Source organism: Vicia villosa, linkage group LG1 (assembly GCF_029867415.1).
Source record: "Vicia villosa cultivar HV-30 ecotype Madison, WI linkage group LG1, Vvil1.0, whole genome shotgun sequence".
Classification (NCBI taxonomy): Eukaryota; Viridiplantae; Streptophyta; class Magnoliopsida; order Fabales; family Fabaceae; genus Vicia; species Vicia villosa.
Genome location: NC_081180.1, coordinates 137,579,832 through 137,588,447, shown reverse-complemented (window position 1 = coordinate 137,588,447; position 8,616 = coordinate 137,579,832).

Genomic DNA, 8,616 nt, shown 5'->3' with positions numbered 1-8,616 from the left:
CATTCCTCAGATAACTTGCTCAATTCCTCGAGACCAGTTGAAAGTTATTTGTAAACTCATGGTGGATGTTGATAATCTGGAAGAACATCAAATCCATATCAAAGATAACATGGTTTTTCAAAGATGGCAATCTTTGTTTCTTGAGTTCTGTGGACCGGTTTATCCAGACCTAGTGAAGGAGTTATGGGTTCATGCTTTCGTCATCCCTAAAGCAATTGTTTCTTTTGTTCATGGAAGATTCTTCTCCATCACTGAAAACACATTGAGAATGTTGTTTGACTTGATGAACGATGAAGGAGAGACTGAAGCAACTTTCAGAACTGATTGGGATAAAGTTTATTCTGAAATCTTTTCTGATGGAAAGAAGTCAACAAAAGTTAAGGATCTGAAGAACATATACAAGATATGGACGAAGATTCTTTTAGGTTGTTTCTACCACATAAAATCAACCAGTTCTTCTGACTTCGTCAACAACAATCAACAATACATCATGCATTGTATTGGTACTCAGAAGAAGGTTGATGTTACTTACATCATTTTCAATCGTCTATGGAATGCTGTAAAGGACTCTCGAGATGAGAGCAAATCAAAGAAGAAAGGACCTGTTATTCCTTTTGGAAGGATTATTACCAATCTTCTGGTTCAAACCAAGATTGTTGAAAATCTGGAAAATGTTGGAATAATCAAAGATCTCTATACAATCAATTGAAGTGTCTTGAACGCTACTTCTTTGAAGAAAATGGGTCTTATTCAAGTTATTGGTACTGCTCCCAAACCAGATCCAAATGTCAGAAATAGAAGAGGTCTAGTTCTTGCTGAATTTGAGATGTTCTTTCTAAATGAACAACCAGATGTTAAGGTTCACTATCTTAACGTTCTCAAGGAAGGTGGTGCTATAGATGCTCCTACTGGGATTAGTCGCCAGAGGCTTTCAACTTCCAAGGCTGGAGTATCAGAAGTTATTCCAGAAGTTGACTCCCACCGAGAAAGAAGAACAAAGCGAAAGCTAGATCTTCCTTCTATCAGTAAGGAGAAGAGACGTCAAGAAAAAGTTGCTGAAGAAGAGATTGTTCCAGAAGTAAATAAAGAAGTTTTAGTTGAAAAGGAGAGTAAAGAACAAGAAGATATTGTGAAAAGAAAGAAGCATAAGAAGTCTGACAAAGAAAGTAAGAAAGATGATGAGAAGGATGTAGAGAATAAGAAGAAAAAGAAAGATAAGAAGAAGAAGAAAAAGAAGGCTGTTGAAGAAGCAAAGGAAAAGAATGAAAAAATAAATCAAGCAGAAGAAGAGAAGAAGGAAGCAGAAAAGAAGAGAGAAATTGCTCTAGGCAAGCTGAAGGCTGTGTATGAGAAGAAGAAGCGAAAAAGACTTGAAGCTGATTCTGAAACGTCTCAGAAGAAATCTAAAGGTGTGTCAATTTCTGAACCTGTTTCTGTTACTTTTGATAGTTCAAAATCTGTACCAACAGAAGTTATGAAACCATCCCAACCAGAAACTCAACCAGAAAAAGCCTCCACCAAATCACCTTCACCCACCAAAGTTCTCACCCCTCCTTCTTCACCCAATACTAATCCTTCTTCTGACCATCCCATTGATGAACTTATCCTTGATATTGCACCCCTTCAAACCCTCTTTCCTCCTCACACAAATATCTCCACTTCCCAACCTCCTCCTCGTGCTAATTATGAACCTATTGCCTCCCCTGCACATAATAATCCTGCTGCTTCAGAATCTAAAAAATTTTGATTCTCTAAAGGATTTATTCTGTGCTTGTAATTTCACTCCCAAACCTCGTCCTGATCCTGCCTTTGTTAACCTAGAATCTGAGGATGAAGCAGAATATTTGCTATATCTTGATAGGGAACCTGAACCCTACTTCATTCTGAACCCAGATTCTTCTTCCACCCATTTCAAAACCCCCAACCCTGAACTTTCTGTTGGTGTAAGTTTTGAATTTCTGAAGCTAAAGGTACAGACAGGACTGGAAGTCTTGAGAGTTGCACATTATGCCAGGACGGATTATGTGGCAATAAGGAGCCTCTTTAGGGCTTTCAGAAGAGAGTTCTTCTCTGATCTTCTAAAGCTCCGGAAAGCTGTTGAAGCAGAAGCTCCTGGCCCTTTGGGATTTTTGAGAGACTTTGAATATTTCTACTTCTATCCCATCAGAAACTGCAAATCTCTTGAGGAGAAGAAGTTTGTTGATGAGCTCGAGGAAGTGCATCCACTTTCTATGGTTGTGTGGAAGCCCCATTATAGTGTTCTGACTGGAGACTTTCAGTCAATATTCAACTGGTTAAGGGAAAATCCCTCTGCTAAGGCACCAACTATGGTATATCCAGAAGTTGAATACCCATCAGAACCTTCTGCTCCTACACCTCCAAAGAATTTGGTTGAAATTCTTAAGGCTCTTGAGACTTCAGAAGCTGCACTCCCTGCTCCTGTTTATGCTGAAGCTGATGCTGAGAATCAAGTTGCTGAGAATCATTCTGCTGAGAAACTTCCTATTCAGGAAAATCAAGATGATGTTCTCATGATTGATGCTGCTGTTGAGAATCCTACTCCTCATCTGGACAATAGTTGTGACGCTTCTTCTGCTGAACCTTCTGTTCTGGTGAATACCATGAGGGCTCTTCAACAGAATCAAGATGATCTTGCTTCTCGTCTGGATAAGCATGAGGATACTCACAATGAGTTTTGATCGTTTATGAAGACGCATACCGAAAGCACTACTGAGATTCAAAACCTTCTGGCCAAAATAGTTTCTAAGCTAGGCTAGTCGTAATGTGTCTTGGTCTTAGTTGTTTTCTTGCATCTGCTTCTATTTTTTTGTACCTTCTGATATTTTGTTGAATCAATGAAATATTATCTTCTTCACTTTATGTTGTTTTATCATCTGAATATTTTTTAAATGCTTTCTGATGTTATGACAAAAAGGGGGAGAAACATGATAATTGATTTGGTTTATTATATTAGTTGCTCTGATTAAGTCTCAACATTCCTAACATTATTTGCAAGTTCTATGTCTTTGAGATTGTTTGCAGGATTGAAGATATTTCTTCTCTCATATGCTCTGATACATATTCTTGTTAAGAATCTATCAAAGCTTGCTCTGATACATGTTCTTTCTCTAAAGAATGCTCTGATCCATTCATGCTCTAATTATTTTTATCTAGTTTGCTCTGAAACATTTCAGGATGTAAAGATGCTCTAATGATGCTCTAATACATTCAAGAATGTTCTGATTCAATCAAGCATGCTATTAATCAAGAAGAAATTCAAAGCTCTGAAGCTGTCCTATGGAAGCAAGAAGCAGAAGCTCTGAATGTTCTGAAGTTCTAGGCAAAGTGAACGTCTCTACCGAAATTGAAAATACTCAGGGAAGTCTTTTAGTTATAAATTCTTCCAGTATTTATTTCAGGGGGAGATTGTTAATCTTAGGGGGAGACATATTCACACATTCTGATTATATGCTTATGCTATAACTGTGTAATTGTCTTTGGTCATCTGATATTCTGATTTCAAATTCATATCAATTATATATGTTTTTGTCATCATCAAAAAGGGGGAGATTGTTAGAACAAGATTTGTTCTGATCAATATTCTTGTTTTGATGATAACAATGTATATGAATTTTGTATAAGATAATGTGGTACTCTAATCCTTTACATTTTCCAACTCAGGAATTATATGAGGAGTACGCACAATTCACCGCCAGAAGCACTGACTCAGAAGGTTCAAGTATGCAACATCAGAACATGCTCTCGCAAGACATCAAAAGATGGTCAAGCAGAATCAGAACATGGTCTATGAAGCATCAGAAGAACATGAGATCAAAAGCAGAAGCACTGAAGTTCTTATGGTATCACGCTAAAGCACTTCAAAGTCAAAAGACAAGAAGATGCTCTGCACCAAGCTGTTTGACTCTGATTATTCAAACGTTGTATCTACAAAAATCAGATCAGAAGCAAGTACAAGATGACAGGCTACGCTGACTGACAAAAGGAACGTTAGAAGCTACAAAAAGCAAAATCAGTAGAAGCAGTAAAAGCAAGGCACGAGGTAGTTAACAAAAGAGTGAAACATTAAATGCAGAGCTGTACGGAACATGCAACGCATTAAATGCTCCCAACGGTCATCTTCTCAAACGACTATAAATAGAAGTTCTGATGAGAAGCTGAATACACAACTCTTGCGCAAAAATACAGAAACGCTGTCAAAACTCAAAAGCTCTCAAACTTCGTCTTCAACCTCACTTGACTTGTAATATCTTAGTGATATTTAAGCTTAGAACTTAAGAGAAATATCACAGTTGTGATTATAGCTTTCTAAGAAGCATTTGAATACTCTTGTAAACATTTATTTTAAATTGATTTGTAAAAGGTTCCTAGAGTGATCAAGTTGTGATCAGTAGACTCTAGAAGACTTAGAAGTTTCTAAGTGTTGATTTCCTAGAGTGATCAAGGTGTGATCAGGATACTCTAGAAGACTTAGAGTGTTTCTAAGTGGACAACCATTGTAATCAAGATTGATTAGTGGATTAAATCCTCAGTTGAGGTAAATCACTCTAAGGGGGTGGACTGGAGTAGTTTTGTTAACAACGAACCAGGATAAAAATATTGTGTTCATTGTTTTTATCTTAAGAGTTTTTAAAGTCACACTTATTCAAACCCCCCCTTTCTAAGTGTTTTTCTATCCTTCACCTGTTGCTGATTTCATCTCATCCTTAGAAGTACCTATTGGGGAAGGGTAGTTACCTGGTCATACTTCATGCAAGCCTTTAAACTTAAGGACTCTTGTGTGACTTGTTTGTTATCTAACCCTTTGATTTCCTTGTAGGTTTTTCTTGTAGGACATACTTGTCCTTATCACCTTGTGCTTTGCCTAGATGCACTGCATTTTCATAACATCATGACATCATAACATAGCATGTTAACTAACCCTTTTAAGGATCTTATGGATTTAGGGCGCACAATTTCAGGTGCTCTTATCAAGGACTGAATTCCTATCAAGGGGCAAGCGGATTTATTTTCCTCTAGCCGTGTGCCTTCCAATTCAGAGACTCAGTATCTACCAAGGGGCAAAAGGATTTATTTTCCTCTAGCCATGTACCTTCAAATTCAGAAGTATGGGTATCCCGAATCAGAGGCTATGACCCAGTGGATATGGTGAGCTTGATTCCCATAGAAGAACATCCAAGAATCAGATTTCTTCGAACGAAGATGCGACCAAATCACTTTCTAATGTTGCTAACTATATTCTTATAGATCCTTGAAAATATTGCATTTGTATTCATAACATTTCATAACAGGTTTCCCACGACGGGCTTCTCATCCTTCCTCGTTGTTTATTTCAGCATCATGAATCTCGAGCAATCTGTCATAAATCTTCATGCTCAGAACAACCAGTTCCAAGAGATGATCCTTAACTTGTCCTAGGGGCAAGAAGAATTGAAGGTACTTCTAATCAAGAAGAAGAAGGATCAGCATATACAATAAGATAAATGGAAATCCAGACCTAAGCGATCATTTACTCCGTTGCACATGCCGCTGCCTCAAGTTCTGCAACAACTGCTCAATCAGAACTTGATAACCATATTGCCTCCATATCCAGTTCCTGCCAGTCCTACTTCTGGGTACAAGTATAATACGAGATGTCCTTATCATTCGAACAGTTCTGGTCATGATACCAAAGATTGTGGGCAATTGAAGCATAGGATTCAAGATTTAATTGACGACAAGATCATTGATTTCAATTCACCTGAGGAATCTCATATGACTGATGGTGTACACAACCAGAAAGGTCGTAATAAACGCAACCAACCTGTTGGGGCAGTTCTGATCTCTACACTAGTTCCACAACAACGACGCAAGCCAGATACACCTAAGCGTCAATTCACCCAAATTAACATGTCACTAGATCAGGAATTGCAACATCTTTTGAAGGCATGAATGATTACTGTGAGGGATCCTCCTCAACACATCAACACCTCCTCTGCTAAACACAATCCAAACATGTGATGTGCCTACCATTCCAATAGTCCCGGGCACGATACCAATAAATGCTGGGCATTAAAGATCAAGATCCAAGACATGATCGATGCTGGTGAAATTGAGTTCAATCCTCCTAAGACCTCTATGGTGATCACTGATCCCATGCCTAATCATGACAAAGCTGATTAATGTCTAGAAGGATGGACTATTGGCTCATTAGCCTCACTTTCATTTGCAATTTCTATCCTGTTTGTTTAAACATTTGACTTATGATAGACATTATCTATTTTAATAATCATCATCAGTGCATTGCATATGTTTGTCTTGAATAAATTATTTCGCTATCACTCATCTTAAATTGTGTCTTTACCTTGCATATATTTTGTGATATTCAACTCATGCTAAGCTGTAAACCTTTTAAGGGAGGATGACAAAGACAATGCCACAACCTCATACAGTGATGCTTTTGAACAGACTATGCTGACGATGTACAGACATTGTTTCAATTCCTAAACAGTGGAGATATAAGGATGTTAATCCCTCGTAAACCCTTTTGAGCCTAAGGAGTAGAAGTTTTCTTTCATATGCAATTTAAAACCCATAATCATAACCTGGGGCAGGGTAGTTACTCAGTTAACTCAATTATACTAGCTGTTGTTTACGCAAATAATGATGGGTTCCCGTGACCATTAAGTCAGGCAGTCAATATCCATCAAAAAGAAGAAGAAAAAAAACTATTAAGTCAAAACCTATGAAGAAGACTTATCGAAAATTGAAACATCACGCTGACTGTAATCTCAAAATAAACAGTTCAGGCAAAAGTTAGGGATAATAAAGTAAAAAAAACCAAAAGAGGTTGTTATAAATCCTCGACAAAAAAGAATATTACAAATAAGGATGACTGTCTCTCCAAAATAAACTTCCGATGCTTTAACCATCATCAAATGTCAATGTTACGACTTCAAACCCTGCTAGGATTTAAATGTAAAGTTAACTGAGCATAGGATCGAAGAACATCACGAAGATTGGGATGGGTACAAAATAAAGTTTGAGCCGTTATCCTTTGTTTCTTAAACCGTGAACCAAGCCACGTTACAACCCTTGAAAGTCCTAACTGAAGCATGGTTAGTTCGAAAGCATATTGTCACCAAAAAGGTATCCTGACTCCTTAAGGTTTACCAAAAATGCTGAGTTGATATTTTGTTTTCACAAACATCACGTTTTTACACATATCACGCTTTTACATCTCCTGTTTTAATGTTTTTCAAAAAAACTCAAGACAGACATATGCATTGCATCTCATGAATTCATTATTAAACATATTCTGCTACATAATTTCAAATGTTAGCAATAGGAAGAATCTGCACAGGGTACGACTAATGACTAACAGTTATCCCGACAGACAAGATCACTCCAGAAGTAATGTATACAAGGGTAATGACAGGGGCAGTCAAGTCAAGATTCCAAGAATCTCTCTGGAGCATCAAACAATCAGGGGCAGGCACCCAAATGGGTCTGAAGCTACTTCCCAATCAGTCAGGGGCATCACCCTAAGTTTTTGAGTACTAGGGGCATCCCCCATAGTATATACCCAAAGGTCCTCACAAGGCGAATCTCTCCAAAGTCCCTACTAGCAGGGGCGAAGCTAAGCAAAGCCTGTTTGACACTTCATCCAACACTCATTGGTGTGTCCCGATCAATACAAATCCAGGAATGGCAGTTACTATAATACTGGGGGCAACGTTCAAGACATCCATGTCTTCCCACAAAGTCGATTTCACAGGATCATATCCCCACAGAGTAATCATTAAGAAGATATCTTCAAATGTTGTCGTCCAAAAAAGACTTAGTTCCTCAACGGAGTTTACATCTTCGACACTGCCGGTTCCCCGACACTTTTCTCTTCTCCAAACAGGGTTATTCATCTCTCTTATCCCCGGCCAGGGTACATCAAGATCAATCATTCAAATGGCTATCCCCAAGCAGAAATCATAAACCCCCAGCTGAGCATCTTCAAAACAAGATCAGACATCAAAATCACAATGATATAGAGATTTATTTTCTCAATCAAGAAAAATCACTAATATACTCCAGATAGCATAAACATATTCATACATTGCATACATTACTTCATAATGAACATACAAGTTTCTCATTTATTTTGAGAGACTCGTCATATAATACATGCATCATGACATTGCATAAAGACTAACTTTACCTTTTTCAGAATACAGGTACAGACAGATAAATAAAATCAACAATTCAAGATCTAAATTCATCAATACAAACGGTGGAGACGATCATTCCAAGATCTAAATTGGTTACCCCACAAGGTGCCGACACGATCAACATTCCAAGATCTAATTCTATCATCACGAACGGTGTAGACATGATCATCCTTCCAAGGTCTAATTCAGTTACTACGAACGGTGGTGACACAATCAACATTCAAAGATCTAATTCTATCATCACGAACAGTGTAGACACGATCATCCTTCCAAGGTCTAATTCATTTACTACGAACAGTGCTGACACGGTCAATATTCCAATATCTAATTCTATCATCACGAACGGTGTAGACACGATCATCCTTCAAAGATCTAATACAGTTGCCACGAACGGTAC